General features: G+C 41.4%; 1 long non-coding RNA gene across 1 annotated transcript; it reads left to right on the top strand.

Moving 5' to 3' along the window:
- The first annotated feature begins 8,638 nt into the window (after window positions 1–8,638).
- On the top strand, window positions 8,639–19,159 carry LOC135290101 (uncharacterized). The gene is made up of 3 exons (XR_010352812.1): window positions 8,639–9,021; window positions 16,516–16,595; window positions 17,778–19,159. It is a non-coding gene; the product is annotated as an uncharacterized LOC135290101 (long non-coding RNA).
- The last annotated feature ends 283 nt before the right edge of the window (window positions 19,160–19,442 follow it).

Raw genomic sequence — 19,442 nt, 5'->3', positions numbered from 1 at the left:
GGAATGTTTACAGCTAGTTGTGGAGCATGAAGGAGTTTGTGTGAAAAAGTTAATCAATTCCCCCCTCTGGTTTTCCCGGGGGCAGAAAAGCTAGAAACAAAAAACTGTGAACAACAGGACATGAATTTCAGGTGCCCTGGACTGGTGGGCACTAATAAATCCTTGTACTCTGCTGGCAGATTGGAAGAGTTTAGGTAAAGATATCCGAAGGTGAGGAAGCCCACCACATGGACTATCCTGTACTATCCTATCTCTTGAGTAAAAGGGAGAAGCTCTGGCTAAACTTCAGAAAACATACATCTGAAGGGCTGATGAATCAGACTCAATACGTGTGAAGGATCTCCTTAACGGAAGATCAGATTCTCTTGAGTGAGGCTGAAGTGAGAGGTTACTGGGGACCAAGGGTCTTTCTGGCTATGAATTGTAACCAAGCACAGACCCTGCAGAAAGGGATGATCCTCACACAGTTAAAACCCTCATGAATGACACCTTGCAGAAAATGTACAAAAGACAATTGATGCAATTGTCCAATTAAGGCACACACAATTATTGTCCCTGCAATGACATTTGTCTATGGAATTTGATGCAGATCCACAGAGGTTTCCTGTCTTGATCTAAGGCTTACCTGTTGCACTAAGAGTCCATGCTAAACAGTTATAAGAGTGCATTATGGCAGTTCCTAGGCCTGGAAGAAGGGGTGCACCACTAGGAATAACCTGATTATAGGTAGCCCAAGAATTAGTAACTACGGTTCAACAACTGTGGGTCTCTGGTCCAAGTGGTCCTAAGCTAAAGATGAATATGAGGAGGCTAGAGCAGGTCCAAAAACCTCCCTTGACAGGTAATTACAGACAAAATGTGTCAACGAATGGGCAGAGATACAGTTTGTGGACGAAGGGTGTTGCAAAAGGAATTCCTCAAGAAGTAATGGACAAAGAACCCACCTTTGGGTTCTTTGGAACTTCTGTAAGACTTGATAAACAATTGGGATAAGATCAAAGAACCTCCTATGGGTGACCCCTCTCAGGAGTCCAACACTGTGGTCCTCTCAGCCCCTCCAGAAACTGAACTAACCAATTTAACCAGCACCGAGACACCGAACTGGACTCTTTGGTCTCAGTGCATGCACTGAGGAATGTTTGGTGGATTTATATGAGAAGGCTCACAGAAAGCAGCCAGGGACATAGGTAATCATGTTTTCCCTAGGCCCTTTTAAATCCTTGGCTACTTTGGTAGTAGATACTGGAGCACAAATATCAGCACTTGAAATTGAAGTTGCCTCTGATTGTGGTGTTAAGCCAGACTAGAAAAAGATACGGGTAACTCATGCTTCTGGAAAATCCCAACTCCAGTGAACAGTTCAGGTGCAATGTTGATTATCAGGGGATGACTCAGCCACAGAAGCTGTCATGATTGTGGAGCCACTACTGGCTAACATTTTGGAGTTGGACCTATTAAAGGGACATGCCTGGACAAATGTCAGAGGGAGAGAATGGGTGTTTGGCCTCCCCTCTCCCTCTGTTCCTCTACTGGAGAGTGCTGCGGGTCTGCCTCCTTCCATAATAGCAAATATGAAACTCTGCCTCACTCCTTTTAGGAGCGTGTGAAGAAATTGCTCCAGTAATTGCAGTATTGCAGGAGGAAAGGGTAGTTGTCCCCACACACTCACCATGTAACTCCCCTGTATAGCCTGTCCATAACCTAAGAAGTGGTGGCTGAAGGTGGGTTACTGATGACTCAGTGCTAGCACTGGTGCTTTAACAGCTGCTGTGCCTGACATAGCCAAATTGATTGCCACAATTCAGGAACGAGACCGTTCAACCTTTGTGACTATTGATGTCAAAGATGTTTTTTATGGTTCCTTTGCCAGAGGCAGACAGGGATTGTTTTGCTTTTACCTGGGAGAGGAATCAGTATCCCTTTACTCAGTTCCAAGGGTACCAACATTCCCCAACTTTGGCCCATCACGCACTAGCACAGGAGTTGGCACAGATTGTCCATGATGGAGGAACTAAAGTATACCAATACATTGATGATATGCTGGTGGGTGGCTCTGATGTCACCACAGAGGGCCAGACTCAGACACATGTTATCACCCATATGGAGAGTCTGCAACTTCAGATTTGCAGAGAAAAGATACAGCTTCGTTCCTCTGGGGTTAAATTCATACTTGTATGATGAAAAAGGACAGTGTATATTCCCCCTGAAACGTTGACTACCCTAGAACAAGTAAAGATTATTGTGAATAACAAAGAGCTCTAGCATGTTTTGGATTTATTCACTTTTGGGAGAAAACATTTTCCAGATCTCTCCATCATTGCTTGCCCCCTGTATGATCTAACATGGAAAAGAACAGTTTGGGCCTGGACCCCCCATGCATGAGGACACTCCAAAACTACTAATTTGAAGGCAGAGTACATAGAATACATCCCACAGACCCACTGCAAATTGAATGGGTATTTGCAATCCTTTGTCTACCCATACATATGTGGCAGTGAGGACCTGAAGGTCCCACCCATTGGGTTTTATTCTTTAGCTTGAAAGATGCTGAGAAGCCATATTCTACATGGGAAAAGGGCCTGTCTGTGGTTTGTTTAGCCCTGCAGGAAGCAAAAAACCCAATTTGACAACAGTTGATCATTTTGTGAGGACCTTTTAAAGTTTTCAAACCAGTGCTGTCTGCAATTCCTTCTCTCCCTCCCCTCCTCAGAGGGACACAGTCTGGAAATAGTATGCATAAATTGATCATTATTGTCACCCTCACAGAGTAACTGAGGGAGCCCCAAAAACATTCCAAATACAAGAAAAATATGCTAAACAACCTGACTTGGCCCCTTCTCCTTCCTGATAGGTGCTGTATAAAACCTGCTCCCCTTTTTAACCTCACCTTAAGGATGTTTGATTTACAGATGCATTTGTCATATGAGAGGGAAAAGCACTGAAATACTGAGAAGTGGCTCTACAAGTTGATTTAGGGAACAGGGTGGTGACAGAAGAAGGCAGTGCCCAGGTTGGGGAATTACAGCGGTAGAGAATGTATTTGCCAGGGAATCAGACTCCGAGGAAGACATGTACATTTACACAGATGCTTATGCAGTATTCAAAGGATGTATGGAATGGGTCCCCTTTTGGGAGCAGAGTCATTGTGAAGTAAATAGTGTATCATTGTGGCAATGAGAAAAATTGGAGGAAATCCTAAATACTGCCAAACAAGAAACCTTTTGTGGGGTAGGCTCCTGCACACCAGACATGGAATAATCCTGCATACCTATTGAATAATCAGGTAGATTCACTGACATGATTAACTAGGGTAGCAATAGGGGGAGAAAAGGAGAAGTGTGAGCATCTGTTGGAATGGCTGCATGTAAAAAAAGGCCATTCAGGAAACCAAGATCTATTTAAAGAAGTAATCACTAGAGGGTGGCCAGTGACTAGGGAACTATGCAACACAGTGATCTCTGCTTGTAGCCTGTGCCACACTTGGCTGAGAGATCATGATCCATTGAAAAATCTACCCCTGCACGTGACACAAACCAAGATTTAGAGAGGTAGACTGTATTGGTTCCTTCCAGATTGCTAATGGAAAACAATACATACCGTTTGGGGTTGAGATAACATCAGAACTAATTCTGTCTGAAGCTGTGCAACAAGCTATGGTAAAAAATACTGCAAAACCTCTAAAGTAAGGTTCAGTTGACTGCCCAAATCAAAGTCTATCCAATCAGACGACAGAAACCATTTCACTGCTGGAGTGGTGCAGGAGCTAGCCTGAGAGTAAAGGAATTTAGTGACCCCTTCACATTATATTTTATCTACAAGCAAAAGCTATTGTGGAAGGCAACAATGTGCCCCTAACTCAAAATAAAAAGCATCATAATTCTGTATCAACCTTCAGAGTTTCCAGTGCAGTAATCAAAATTATTAGTCAATGAATGGTTGCCCTGAATTACAGCATTCTGCCCTGAGTCTCCCACTATTATACTGGCTAAAAGGAAGACAAATATCCTATGAACTCAGTCCATTATCCATGCCAACCTATATTAGTGAACCTACCCTCTGAGCAACTGGTGCCACACACTCTAAACCTCCAAAATTCCTGGCCAACAACTATGCATGAGTAGCTGCTGATGCACATGGAAAGGACAATCACCAACCCTTGACAGATTTTGCCTTCTTTTTAATATTTAATTAAGGCCCCAGCTTTTCTTAACTTATTTTATGGGAATGTGAGCAGTTTTTCTAGAAGTACAAGATCATCGCTCCTGGAACTGAGTGACAAAGATGTAGGCAATTCCTAAGCCAGGCACATATCACTGAATCCCACCCAGTTCTAGGAACATTAATAGAACAGGAAGCAAACACTGCTTTTGCGGTATTTCAGTATGACACATTGCATCATTATGACTGAGTCACAAATGGCAAATGTTTAATTGTGCCTTGAAAAAATTTGCTTTCCAGTTTAGTATTGGTTTAGGTAATTTTCCAAATTATTTATTTCATTATTTACTGCTTAATTTTCTGAATGGGGAAAGCAGAGGTGGAAATCCCTCAGCTGATTTCAGCAGTGATATTTAATGAGCTCTGAAACTTAAAATGTACAGTGCATTGTGCTTGAAATGGCATGTTTTTCTAACCCCTCTCTTGAAGGTAAGGTGGTGACTGGATGAATGGGCACAACATCACAAGATGTCTGATGGCGACAGCCCTTCCCTGTGCTGTACAGCACACAATGTGTTGTGTTGTCATACTGTCTGCTGCCTTTGATCTGCCCTGGAACACAAAATTCTTTATGGAGAACAACCAGATGCATCATCCAGCCTCCAGATCTGGATCTGTAAAATTCTTAATTAGGGCAAAATATTCCTTTGTATTCGCCCTGTGTGATGCATCACTCGCTGATGTAGATAGGTGCTGCATATTTTAAATGCCTGTATCCAGTGAGTGAGGACTGAAGGCAGAACCCCTTTACCCTGACTACTTTCTTTAGGAGATACATGGGCTGCTGGATGGCACAAATTGACTGACTCACATATTGGTTGACTTTGCATTGACCCTTTAGTTCTTAGTCTGAAGAAAATAGTTAATAACTAAAACATACATGAGGAGTGTTTGCTAATTATTTTTTGCCTAATCTTACAGCACTTAGAAGCCATGAACCATTTTATTTAAAGAGATGGATACAATTATACTATTAAAACAAGTAGTGAAAGGTCCTTCTTTCACAACCTGTATAAGCTTTTTCCCTGCTTTTGAGGGAAATTGAAACCAGAATAACAGTCATTGCTTTGCTGCTGCTTTTCTTTAGGTTTCTGATATGAATTTTTGTAGTTTCTTCCTGTTGAAATTAAGCATGTTGGATGGAGAGACTGAGAGCAGTAGATGCTAGCTCTTCTGCCTACATGGGAATTGAGGTGGCAGGTAAGAGCATCCCACACTGTCAGGCAGCATATGAATGGGAATGGGAGAACTGGTTTTGTCAGACAAAAGGGTAATTATCACATAAGGGAAATCATATCTTTTAGCATCAATGAGTGGCACATAACAGGATCCACCTGTCTCAAAGGGGAAAAAAGATCTTAGCTCAGGAGCTATTAGGCCTGTTGAGAGAGCTTTAAACTAGGTTTTAAGGGGGTTGGAGACATAACCAGTCTTGACAGAGATAATGTGTGGGAAGAGGAGGACTTTGTGACCACAAAAGGGGTGTTATGATGGAATACCTTGAGCAAGCACAAGCAGACAAAGGTGTAACCACAAGAAAGGACTACAGAGCATCTCTTTAGACCCCTACTGAGATACTCACACAATCAAATATCTCTGTAAAGTACTTGTACAACATACGGAGTATGAGGAACAGACAAGATGAACAAGAGATCTATGTGCAATCACAGGATTTTGATCTCATTGCAGTTAGAGACATGGTGGGGTAGCTCACATGACTGGAATGCTGTCAGGAAGGGCTACACCGAGTTTAGGAGAGACAGACCAGGAAGGCGTGGTGGTGGAGTTGTCCTTAATGTGGAGCAACACTTGAAATGTCTTGGGGTGGATGATGAGTGCATCAAGAACTTATGGGTTAAGATAAAAGGGCAGACTAATGGACACTCACTGTTGTGGGTGTTTGCTGCAGGCTACCTGATCAGGAGGAGGAAGAGTATGAGGCCTTCTACAGGCAACTAGAAGAAGCTTCCAAATCACAGGCCATGGTTTTTGTGCGGGACTTTAACTATCCTGACATCATCCTGATGATGCTTTTTTGTCCCTTCCAACTCATAATATACTGTGGTTCTGTGACATCAGCTGGAGAAGCAACACAGTGAAACACAAACAGTCCAGGAGGTTCCTGGAAAGCACTGATGACAACTTCCTGTCACAAGGAGTGGAGGGTCTCACAAGGAAATGGTGTGCTGTTTGACTTTAGGCTAACAAACAGGAAAGGTCTTGTTGGAGACGTGAAGCCTTGAGATTGTGGAGTTCAGTATTGGGTAAGGAGGGAGCAGGTCAGCAAGATCATAACTGTGCACTTCAGGAGAGCTACATTTAACCTTTTCAGAGATCTTCTTGGAACAATCCTATGGAAACAGGCCCCTGCAGGGGAGAAGAGTAGAAGAGTGGCAAGTTGCCACTGAGATTAGCTCAGTTGACTAGAGTACGGTGTTAATAATGCCAGGGTTGTCAGTTCAATCCCATATGGGTCATTCACTTAAGAGCTGGACTCAATGATCCTTGTGGGTCCCTTCCAACTCAGAAGATTCTGTGATTCTATGATATTCAAGGATTACTTCCTACAGGCTCAAGAACAATGCATTCCAATGAGAAAGAAATTGGGCCAAAGAGGCAGGAAGCCTCCATGGATGAACAGAGAACTGCAGTCATTACTAAAGTATAAGCAAGAAATACAAAGGAGATGGAAGCAGCATCAGGCGACTCAAATATAGAAGATCGTGTCAGAGCAAGTAGAAATGAGACCAAAGAAAGTAGAAAGAAAGGCCAAAGCCCATTTACAATAAATGTCCAAGGATGTAAAGGACAACAGGAAGGACTTCTTTGAATACATCAATAAATAAAGAAAAGCAAAAGATAAAGTATGCTCATTACTAAATAGAGGGAGGACCATGGTAACAGAGGATGAAGAGAAGGCAGAGTTACTGAATAGCTTCTTTGCATCAGTCACCACTGACAAGACCAGCCCTGGTCACGGATCAGGAAGGGATCACTAGCCCCTGAGTCCAAGGTAAAGGAATACTGGAGTGAAGACTGTCCCTGGGTTCAGGAGGATGAGGTTAAATAACACCTGGACAAACTTGACATAACTCCATGGGAACTAACCAGATGCATCCATGAGTGCTGAGAGAGCTGGTGGACACCACAGCAAGGCCACTCATGATCATCTTTCAAAGGCTGTGGCAATCAGGAGAGGTTCTTGAGGGCTGAACCTAGTGGTGCCCCATAAAGTTTAATGCTGGGCCCAGAATTGTTTAACCTGTCCATCAGTGGCTTGGAGGAAGGGACAGGTCCTCCCCAGCAGTTTTGCTAATGATACAAAGCTGGGAGGACTGGCCAATACCACCCAGTGCTGTGCAACCCTTTGAAAGGACCTTGATAGATTGAACACTTGGGCTGAGAAGAACAACATGAAATTTTACAAGGGGAAACATAGGGTCCTGCACCTGAGGAGGAATAACCCCTTGCACCAGTGCAGGCCAGGGGCTGACCTGATGGCAAGCAGCTCTGCAGAGGAGGACCTGGGGGTACTGGTGGACAACAAGCTCTCCATGAGCCAGCAGTGTGTCCTTGGGGCCAAGAAGGCCAACAGAATCCTGGAGTACGTTAGGTCAAGAGAGCTGATCCTGCCCATCTACTCAGCCCTAGTGAGGCTGCAGTCTGGAAGACTCTGTCCTGTTCTGGGACCCTCAGCACAGCAGAGACATGGAGTTCCTGGAGTGAATGCAGATGAGAGCAACAGACATGATCAAGGGACTGGAGCATTGCTCTCTGGGTAAAGGCTGAGAGAGTTGCAGCTTTTCAGCCTCAAGAAAAGGTGGCTGAACAGGGACCTCATCAAGGTCTGTCAGTACCTGAAGGGACCTGAACATGAGGAGAAGATGGTATACAGTGCAGATGACTAAGCACGGGAACAGACTGCCCAGAAAAATTGTGAAGTCTGCCTCACTAGAGATACCCAAGAACCATCCAGATCCAGTCCTGTGCCATGTGCTGTGGGATGGTCTTTCTTGAGCAGGAAGGTTGAACCAGGTAACTCACTGTGATTCTTTTCAACCTCATTCATTCTGTGGTTTTGTGATAACTTCTCCTGAAGCAAGAATTGCCCACACCTGTAGGATTATGGATTTTCTTTTAGCAAAGACAAAATACACAGTGAAGCTCTCTTTCCCTCAGTAAACTCACCGAAACCAATATCAATATTTGCATCTTTGAAATCTTTCGCTGACTGACTGTTAAAGGTCTGATGGCTACTGCTCTGGACTCTTGGTAAAAAATGCATCTTCTGTGTATTGACACACTCACAAACTGTAGGATGCAAATATCTCCATACTTTCCTCACCAGAAGCTTGACTTAGGGAAGTAAGGAACCAGACTTAGGGGTTACTTCATTCAGCCCTATGCCCTCCATGAGCCTGTGCTGTGACCTCATACTGAAACTGTGAACAATAGCACAGCTAGCTATGTGAATCATAACAGTGTGACTGAAAAAGGTGTATTCTCTGTATCAGCAAATGCTATGGGTGACTTTGTACTATGGTCATATGTAGGCTTGGACTGCCAAGTTATTTCATAAAAAACAACAATGATTTATATTCATCATCCAAAATCTGCAGAAGCTTATGTGAATATATTGATAGAAATGTAGCTGCCAAGCACCCATAAGTCCCCATGGCTGCCTTGATGGCTGTACAGTCCTCTGCAAACCACTCAGTATCAGCTGGAACTCTTCAGTGTGTATGAGACAGAGACAGCTTCAGCGGGAAAGGTACAAGAGATCCCATCTCACGGAGAGAAAAGGTAAATTTTTAACCCATATGGGCTTCTACCCTCTTGCCTGAATACTTGTTCCTCATTGGTTTCTGGAGAAATTAGGTGCTTAGGCATCTGTTTGTGTTTTAGCAGCTGAAATATTGAAGAAGAAGGCAAAAGCTTCTCATCCTGAAGTGATGAGTAGGTTGCCTGGCTTACTGGGAAGGATCCTCAGATAACAGTAGAACTTCATGTAAATGAGAGGGACTTCTTGCTAAATATGTGTACAGAATCAGGGCCTCTGAGGGGGAAGAACTTCAGGAAAGCACTGGAGGCAGTACAAACAGGGAATCCTACTCTCAGCTGCCAAAATTGCAAATCTGGAAGTATTATTCGTGACTCAGAATTGCTCATTATCCAGATATTCTTCACATGTGCTACATATATACTCTTAGGGTGGAGGTTTTAAAGTGGGGAGAGGGAGAACTGTACATTTCCTGGGGTTCATTGGAAATAAAAGGTTATTACAGTTTTTATTTATTACTCTTGAATAATACATATTTAGCAAAAAGTTAGCCCTGAAAACATGTTAAATGCAAGCAAGATATAAAAGAATAAAAAAAGGAGAAGGAACAGCTGAAAACAGTGTAGGTCACTGCAGCTGTGTTGGAATCAGAATGGTTCTGTCATGGACTAATGAAAGATATGTGAATAATTCATTTCATATTTATCTACTTTAAGGTCATGTACAACATTTATTATCATAACATTTGAGTGTCTCACAGTCTCTGTTGTTATCTTCACATTTCCCTTGTCAGATCCTATTATTTCCATTGTACAGCTGAGCAATCAAATTAGCCAGCAACCCAGGGAGGATTTACCTTGCTTTTATGCCATTTACAGCACCTAAGTCAGACACTCAGCCCTTGTGAGGATTGCCTGTACTTGGGAGGGAATGTCAGGTCTTACCAGAAGGTGCCTGAGATGTACCTGACTTTTATCAACATACAGGAGGACTCTAAGTGCTGTGAGTTGGATGAGGTGAAAGTGAATCTCTGGGATTTGCCCACAATCTGACAAGATGCTTGAAGCAGGCCATGAAAACATGCAGCCTCCTAGTTCATATCACTGACCTAGCTGCTTCTGCTAGCTTTTTTCTGAGAAAAGTTTATGTTGTTTTATGTAGCTCGGGACAATCTGTGTATATCACCAACTTACCCAAATGCCTTTGAGTTGGCACTGATACATGGTTAGAAGATAATAAACTATTCTCCAGCCAGCAGACTGTATGCTGTAATATGTTATGCAGTACAGTCCAGCATCTCACTACAGCTGGAAGTCTATTACTGGCTTGCTTACAGTGTGTCTTTTTAAAAGCAGATAAACTGTAGGCTGCTCAGATTTTATAAACATGTTTTCTTCTTCCCAGCTGAAATAAAAGCTGGCCAAAATTCAGGCTTACAGAGACACCAATTTAAGTCCAAAATAAGTCTTTAACTTATGTTATTTAAGATTTGCATGCATGTAGTCAGGAGCAGAATTTAGATTGTTATGTTTAATCTAGCTTGACTCCTTTTAATTCTTTCCTGGTGGGAGGACATTAAAGTTTTAAACAGTCAGTCTTTGTTCCAGTTTGTTGGTGTATCCATGACAGGTTTATAATTTTTGTGTTTCATCAAATTGGAACGACAACTACATGCTGTAGGATTTTTCCTCTCATTACACAAACCTTCACTATGTACTCAGCTGAGCAAATGTCTAGATGATCTTGTGTCAGGTAAGTAAAACTTCACGAGTTTAAGTGTAAGTCCCAGCTTGCTTAGATTGATTCAAACCCCACTTTTCCAGTTCATTAATTCTGGCATCAGTATTGCTTGAGACACTAAAATTCTTATGAGTCTTGAAAGGCTGGACTTCTTCCTCTTACTGCTTGTATTGAATTTGACATATTAAAAATTTTATTTTGAAAATAAAAATACTTTGCATTAATATAGCTCTTAAATTTTTATTATTCTTAGTTTATATTTTAAGTAGCTTGCCCAAGGCAGCAGAAGGAACTAGAGACAAGACTCGATTTGACACAAAGTCTTTCTGGCTCATTGACTTAAGCTCACACCTTTAGACAAGATTGTCTTTCCAGGATAGTAAAATTCCTCTTTCAGAATTTCTAATACTCTTTCAGTTTTAGAAAAAAAGTCCAGTAGGTAGTGTTCTAAAAACTGTGAGTTGAGCTCAGTGAGATTTGACTTAGAATTTCCCAGGTGGAGGTAGAGATTTGCATAGATTTTTCCTGTCTAGCACTTGGTTCTAACTCAGTTTGTGTCTTTTTATATTGTCATCCTTTTTTATGTGATGCAGAAAAATGTGATATTAATATTTGATTAATTTTGCAAAACTTTTGCCATTTTAATTATCGTAACTTTTAAGACTGTGTTACTTATTACTATTCTGAGTTTCTTCTGTCTCCTAATGCAGCCTTTTAGACTAGTATCTATTTAACTGAAAATCTAGTAGTTGGTGGTACGTTATGAATATGATTGGATTGATTCTTAATTTTCTTCTGGTTGAGCCAAACAGTTAAGCAGGACTCCTACACTCCCTCAATATAAAGTAAATTTCCAAATTCCTATTAATTCTCAAGGTTCTTTCTGCAATCTCATGTGAAGTATCCACCTATTTTAACAATTACATACCCTGGAAAAGACAGAACGAGTGGGAGGAAACTGACCAAAGGTGAACTACTCACTCAAGAGCCCTATATATCACTGGTGAGAGACAGTCACTTTGAGGACAGAATAATTTTGCAGATTTCAGAAGTCTGCCCTAAATGAATCACACCTAAAAAATGCCCATTTCTCACACATTACTATAAGGAAACCCATGATGAACAGTTCTATGTGGATGATCTGATTTAGGTGGTTTTAATCCTACTTAATATTCCAAAAACCAGACAGACTCTTTTCAGAAGAAATAAAACATTTTCCTGGTGGAGATTGCTTTAGTAGGAAATATAACGGTTCATTTACTATTCTTTGGTGTGGTGGGGAAGCCTATGGTTTGTGAGGTGTTTGCAGCCTTGGGGGGTAAGTTTGTGACCCTTCAGTACGTTCTCTGGGGCAACTTCAGAATTAATTGCAGGCTGGGCAAGTTGTGCTGGCAGGAGGGCAGCTTGCTCCCCAGTGCCACCTTCCTGGGCAGCCCAGAAGCCATGTAGCCCTTTGGCACACAACATACAGCCAGACTTAACCAGGGAGACATAGAAGCTGAATACTGCTGTGTGTGAGCGCCTCCCAGCTCTGCTGCATGCACAGCTGCCCAGCACTCCAAATTCTCGTGTGTGCTTGTCTCAGCCTACTTGCTGTGCACATGCATGCTTGTCCCAGACATTTGGCAGGTAATGCAGCTGTAGTAGTGTTTCTTTTCTGTCATCCTCAAAAGGTATGCAGCCTGTCCAGGCAGAGAACTTGGATGCTGTTTTCTATCCCAACAGCTGATTTTCTTCCAAGACCACAGAGTACCTTTTCTAAGTTGTTGCTTACCAAACTGAGCCTTCATCCTCTTTAAATATGGCCTTTGCTCTTCTCATATATGCTTGATTTTGTATTTGCATACATACAGTTTTCTAGCCCATGAAGTACCAAAGAACTCAGAATTTACTTGCATCAGTGATTTCTCTCCTTTCTGTCTTCTATCACTGCTGCAATATTTGCATGGGCTGTAAATTTTAATGGTAGGATTTTTATGTTTCACTTCAGGTTGTGGATAGAAGAAGTCCAAATAGAGAGGAACAAAGAATAGGCTGTAGAGCAACTTTAGAAGGAACACTGATTCTCTGATTAGAGCTGTAAGTTAAAGCTTAACAGTCAAGATATTTTAACCTGTATAGACCACACTTACTTGGAATCATAGAATCATTAAGGCTGGAAAAGGATTATAAACCTCTAGGATTACTGATTCAACACTGCCTAGTTCACCAGTAAGCCCCAGCTCTTAGCACCAAAACCATGTTTTTGAACATTGACTGGGATGGTGATTTTACCACTTCCCTGGGAAATCTGGTTCAGTGTCTTTCTGGGAAGAATTTTTTCCTAATATGCAATCTAGACTTCCCCTGGTGCAAGTGAGGCCATTTGCTCTTGTCTTATCTCTCCTTATTTGGGAGAAGGGGCTGACCCCCACTTGGCCACAGCCTCCTTTCAGAGAGTGACAAGGTCACCCCTGATCCTCCTTTTCTCCAGGATAAACACCCCCGCTCCCTCAGCTGCTCCTCACAGCACTTGTGCTCCAGACCCTGCCCAGCTCCACTGCCCTTCTCTGCACTCTCTCCAGCTCCTCAGTGTCTCTCTTGCACTGAGGGCCCAGCACTGGACACAGCACTGGAGCTGTGGCCTCAGCAGTGCCCAGTACAGGGGACAATCCCTGCCCTGGCCCTGCTGCCCACACCATGGCTGATCCAGGCCAGGATGCCATTGGCCTTCTTGGCCACCTGGGCCCACCCTGGCTCATGTTCAGCTGCTGTCAGCAGCACCCCCAGGTCCTTTCCAGCCTCTCTGTCCCAGCCTGTGGCACTGCCTGGGGCTCTTGTGACCCAAGGGCAGGACCCAGCACTGGGCCTTGTTGAACCTCACCCCACTGGCCTCAGCCCATCAATGCAGCCTGTGCAGATCCTCTGCAGAGCCTTCCTGCCCTCCAGCAGATCAACACTCCCATACATTTTGGTTTCAGTTGTGAACTGACTGAGGATGCACTCAATCCGCTCATCTAGTTCATTAATAAAGACATTAGAAATTAATAAAGATATTAGAACTGTCCTAAATACAGAGCCCCAAAGAACACCACTGGTGAGTGGCCACCAACTGGATATAACTCAACTCCCCACCACTCTCTGGGCCTGGCCATCCAGGCAGTTTTTACCCCTTATAGACTGCATTTGTCCAAGACACAAGAAGGTAGTTTCTCCCAGAAAATGCTCCAGACCCTGCCATTTTCCTGTAGGAAATGATGTCAAAGGCTTTACTGAAGTATGGATAGACAACATTCACAGCCTTTCCCTCATCCACTTTTCCACATTCCACCCCATTCTATAAGTGATTCAGGTTGTCACAGAAGGAGATCAGGTTGGATAGGCAGGACCTGCCTTTCCTAAACTTATAATGGCTAGGCCTGATCCCCTGGTTATCCTGACGTGCCATGTGATGGCACTGATGATGATCTGCTCCATAACTCCTCCCTTCACTGAGGCCAGACTTACTGGTTTGAAGCTCCCTAAACCCTCCTTCCAGACTGTCTTCCTGATGTATTTGTTTTCTCAATCACAAGTTTACGAAGCAGCCTATCAAACCTCTTTCAGAATGATCGCATAAAGCTCATAAGTTTAAAACAATTTCTTGTGAAAGTAGGCAGACACAAAAAAATGTTCTCATTTTCTTATAATTACATTGATTTGGAAGAAGAAACTGTTCAGTGACTTTTAGTAGACGAATTACCTTTTCTCTTAACAAAGCACTTAATAGCATCCAATTATACAAAATACAAAATAGTGTAGACTAGCGCAGACAAAATCCAGGTAATGGAACTGCTGGTTGGATTTCCACAGTCTGGCTGGCACAGTCATCAAAAAGCAAGGAGTAAAATTATAATGGTAAACACAACTTTACTTCATCTGTGATAACTTGAGTCCTCTGGTTCACTGAAATTATACATTTGAACCCTTCCATCTGTACTATTTTACCTTCTGGTTGCATTAATAGAGCTGCTGAATACAATTAACATCTGAAACTACTTGGCTAGCCAGACATTACACAAATACTTTTAGTGGGAATCTTAAGTCTTCAGACAAATTTCAGTTCAGTCTTGTTCTTCCTAAAATGCCACAAACTGTGTTCCATGACTCTAACTTCCATTAGCTGTAGTATGATTAAATCAAAATACTCATAGCCTTTCAGATAGTGCTAAAACTTTCCTGAACCAGGAAAGTTGTGTAGTGCCCTGTAGGTCTGTCTTCCATCTGACTTGAAAACTGAGCACGTGAGTTGGGGACTCATAGACATTTTTATTATTCTAGAGGTTAAAATCTTTATAAACATTCTTTCTCATTCTCTTGTCTTCCCTGCTGATGTTGTAGTTGCTCATTTTATAAAGTCTGTGCATCTGGAAAAGTTATATCGTCTACATGTAGAAGCATAGCCCTATCATTCCTAATGATATTGGAACTAATCGGAGCAATTTCCCGAAAATCTCTGAGCATGATTAAACAGAGCACAGCAAGGAATTTTTCATTCAGAATGGGAGACTGTTCAAAGCACTGTCAAAGTAAAGATACTACTTCAAAGAGAACAGATGGGAAATGTATATTTGATTTCCACATGGAATGGAATGAGGAACTGAACAGTTCCTAGACCAGCCCTAAGCTGGAGGCAGGATCGATAGCACTGCACTTCCAGGTATGTCTGTCTGACCCACTTATGGTTCCCCTATCTTTTCTCCATCTGTAGTGAGAGTGCTAAGGAGTCTGGTATTATTTACAATATGTTTGCTACACCTGTCATAGATTCAGTGGAGATTTAATTCTAATACAAGCCAGCACAGGTAGAATGTAAACAGGAGAGAAACATTACAACTGGTTCTTGTTGACAGACAGCCTCCAAGTGAATTTGGATAGCTGTCTTAAAAAAAGCCTGATCCACTCAGAGGAGAAGCTCAATAGCAACACATTGCCAACATGTTGTCTAAGAAAGAATGAAAAAGAATGAAGAAAATTCTGGCCTTGTTTGGCACTGTTCTCATTACACCAATGAAAATTACTGGGTATAGAATCACAGAATGATTTGGGTTGGAAGGGACCTTAAAGATTATCTAATTTCAACCCCCCTGTCATTAGCTCAGGTTCCTCAATGTCCCATCTAACCAGGTGTTGAACACTTCAACAACTTCTCTGGGCAACCTGTTCCAGTGCCTCATCACTCACACAGTAGAGAATTTTTTCTCCACTATCTATTCTAAACCCGCCCTCTCTCAGTTTAAAGCTATTCCCTCTTGAATCAAAAGCTCCCAGTGCAGGAGAGATGGATATAAAGATGATTTAGACTTTTGGTCATTTATATAGTGACAACTCCCTCTCTCCTCTTATTCCTCATTCCCTAATTGTGCTTCCCTGGAGGTTCCACAAGTATATCCATCACAGTGCTAATTTTGCATCTTTTGGCAGGATCTTGCATGATGCAGTCTACATTCCAGAAAAAGAAAAACACTGGTATTCATAATTGCAATTTTGATGAGCTGTGTGGCAGCTAAAATCATTATGGGTGAAATCTGATCTTTGCTTCCAGACCACAAAAATAACATGTCTACATTTAAGTAGGGAGGGGAACACTGAATCACATAAAATACAGCTTGAATCATACAAGAATGAATGCTTCTTGAAGGCTTACAAAGTTAGGTTAATTATTCGCTTTTAGGGTGCGTTTTGATTTCCCATGAGGCTAGGAAAATGTAGAAATACTGTCCTAACCACAATAATACTTGTCTTCACCATGTTTCTAGCCCACAGAAAGGCAAGAGGTCTCCTTGAGAATCCTTATTCCACTAGACTTCCAGCCTTGTTTCCAGAGAGTAGAGGGCAGGTAGGTCTGCTTAACTTTCAAAGTTTGTACGCATGTCAAAACCAGCTGCAAAATCTGTAGGTGATGTAAATCAGCATAATTCCACCAATTTAAACAGAGATGCATCAACATTCACTAGCTGAGCATCTGGCTCCTCATCCCAGCTATTGTTCCAGACATTTGTGCACTAAATATTTCACCGTATCTTTCTGACATTAATAAAGTTTTCCTCTTACTCTGTCCCTCACTATACTTTCTAAAACAACTCTCTTACATGTGTTTGTACTTTAGAGCTATCATTTCCATATAATAGCCATTATTTTAATTTTAACTATCAAGCTGTTTCTAAGAGTACATGAGTCATTTACCTGGGTGGAGAGAAGTGTCATATCAGACTGTGTTATTGATTTTGACACTGATGTACAGCTTTAAGTTATATTTCTACTATTCTTTCATACAGAAAAAAAATAGATAATATTTTTCTTACACAATACACAAGTGTTTTCTTAAAATGTTTATAATTACAGACTAATACAATTATATTTACCAGCTGGCCAAACTTTCAGATAACAATAAGCAACTTTTCTTTAAAATGTCTTCACAGTTTTGAAACACACTTTTTCTCAGCTGGTCTTACCCCTGTGGAAGACTAACTCATCTCATTTCATACCCTGGTTACAATACTATTTGGAAGGAGTTCAGGAACAGATTCTCATTCTTAAGATCTGTATCCCAGAGCAGCACTCTCACATTAATGTGAAGCATGTGGCTAAATCCCTTGAATGACTCTGAAAACATCAAGCACTTTTTGTTTCCCCCTCTTCCCTCTTTTTTTTTTTTTTTGGTGTGTTTTTTTGTGTTTGTTTTTTTTTTTTTTTGGGTTTTTTTGTTTTTGTTTTTGTTGTTGTTGGTTTTGTTTGTTTGTTTTGTATGTTTCCTGGCTTAGCTCCTACTGTTAATCAGATTTTTTCCCCTAGTATTCTTTTAGAAAATAAAGAATAATGAGAAATAGAGATTTGAATGAGATTTGTCTGATAGTTTTCAGATTCTATTCTCCGAATTTCTTTAGACACTCTTAAGAATTTAATCTGTGCCCAACTCCACAATACAATTACAATTCTAAGAGTACATGTAAGCTGACTTGGTTAAAGTCCCTTCAGTTGGGCTGTAAAGCTTTAATATCCCTCTTTGACTGCAATGTAGGCACACCCACAATGTGGGAGAGGAAACAGAAGTAAAGCAATATGCCCAAGATTACAGAGGAAGCCTGCAGCTGAGCAAGCAAGGAACTCTGGACTTGTGGCTTCAGGACCAGTGCCTTCTCTTCCCTTCCAAGAATTTGTAGGAAGTATTCTACCTTGCAAATTTCAGGCATAATGGGATTTGTAATTTTGGAATTTATGATACATTTTGCTTTGATTCCTCTGCCATTCTGCCCTTTCTTTTATTTTATCATATGAAATGTTTGTGGATACTATCTGCCTACTTCTCTTATTATAAACTAGGGATGTAGAATGCCTGCAGATTTTTTCCTGTACTTTAAAAATTATATACATAGTTAAGACTGGAATTTTTCTTGCTGTCTTTTATATTTTCTAGGCCTGAGGCATCCTGTAATACTGTAGTTTAGCTAGTAAATAATAATTTCCTTAATTTTCCACTGTGAATAGTAAGTTAGAACCAGTGTTAATGTCAATTAAGACAAAAGAGTGATAAAAATAAAACAATCTTTCATGGTTCTTAAATCTAATAGGAAAAAGTAGTAAGGAATCATCCTCAGAGATTGTTCAAGAGTGATGTAATTTTGCTGGTACTCAGACACCATGGGAAAGAAAACCTTGGAAATACTTAAATATAAAGCTCCAGTTGATTTTAGGAGAGATTGCACATTAGGGTGGAATTTGGCCTTTCTAATTCGCAGTGGTCTTATGATCAGACTCAGGCTTATTTCAGCTCCAGCTATATATGCTCCCTCTCCAAAGGCTCACTGCCATGATCCTTTCCAGGACTGCACAGGAGGGGCATTTATAATGCAAAGTGAGGCACTGTGGCATAGTTTATTCCCAGTTCTGCCATTGTCTACCTGAATGACCTCAAAAAATAATTTTACCTCCTGAGTTTTTCCATCTGTACAGCACTTTTAGATTGACAGAGAAAATACACTGTATAAAAGTAAGGAATTATTACAGACATGTTTTAATGAAGTTATTTGTTTGCAATCAGTTGCTTGTACCACATAGTAAGTTTATATTGCCTCTTTACATTTCACAGCAACATTTTCAGTCTCATCAGTAGTAAGAACAGGGAGAACGTGACTATGAAGATGAGTCATTTGATCCTCTAGGATACAGAAATTATATCAATTATGCCTGATAATCCTTATACCTGTCTCAGCCTTCTGGGAAAGAAAACTCTTGTTTTAGTTGGTCTTTTCTTAAGCAGTGGGAATTTCCCAAGTAATGTTATTTAAATACCATCTCTAAATATCCATGCTAGTTCCCAAGACTGCCATTTGTTCTGAGGGTACAAACAGCACAGCACATGCATTTCTCTGGATCAAAGCAAAGAAATGCCTAAAGATTTAGTTTACTGGCAATACCTAGGTGGTTCTGATTCTCCACTTTCCTTGGGGGCTTGTACTCGCAGTAGGCAGACTACCTGGAAGACTGCAGAATGTGGAAATACACAATGCAGAGTAATGTTATTGCCATGCAACAGCTGTCCTTGTTACTTTTATTTAGAGATGCTAGGCAGGAAGAGATTTCAGGGGAAAAGCGTTCATCCATTCACCCTCTTCCCAACAAAGTCATAGAGCAGCCAGTAACAGCAGACCATTGAGACTCCACTAGCCAACAGAACTTACTCAGA

This window comes from Passer domesticus, chromosome Z (genome assembly GCF_036417665.1).
Source record: "Passer domesticus isolate bPasDom1 chromosome Z, bPasDom1.hap1, whole genome shotgun sequence".
NCBI classification, from domain to species: Eukaryota; Metazoa; Chordata; class Aves; order Passeriformes; family Passeridae; genus Passer; species Passer domesticus.
Note: the sequence above shows the minus strand (reverse complement) of the source record. Positions and strands in the feature narration are given on the sequence as shown.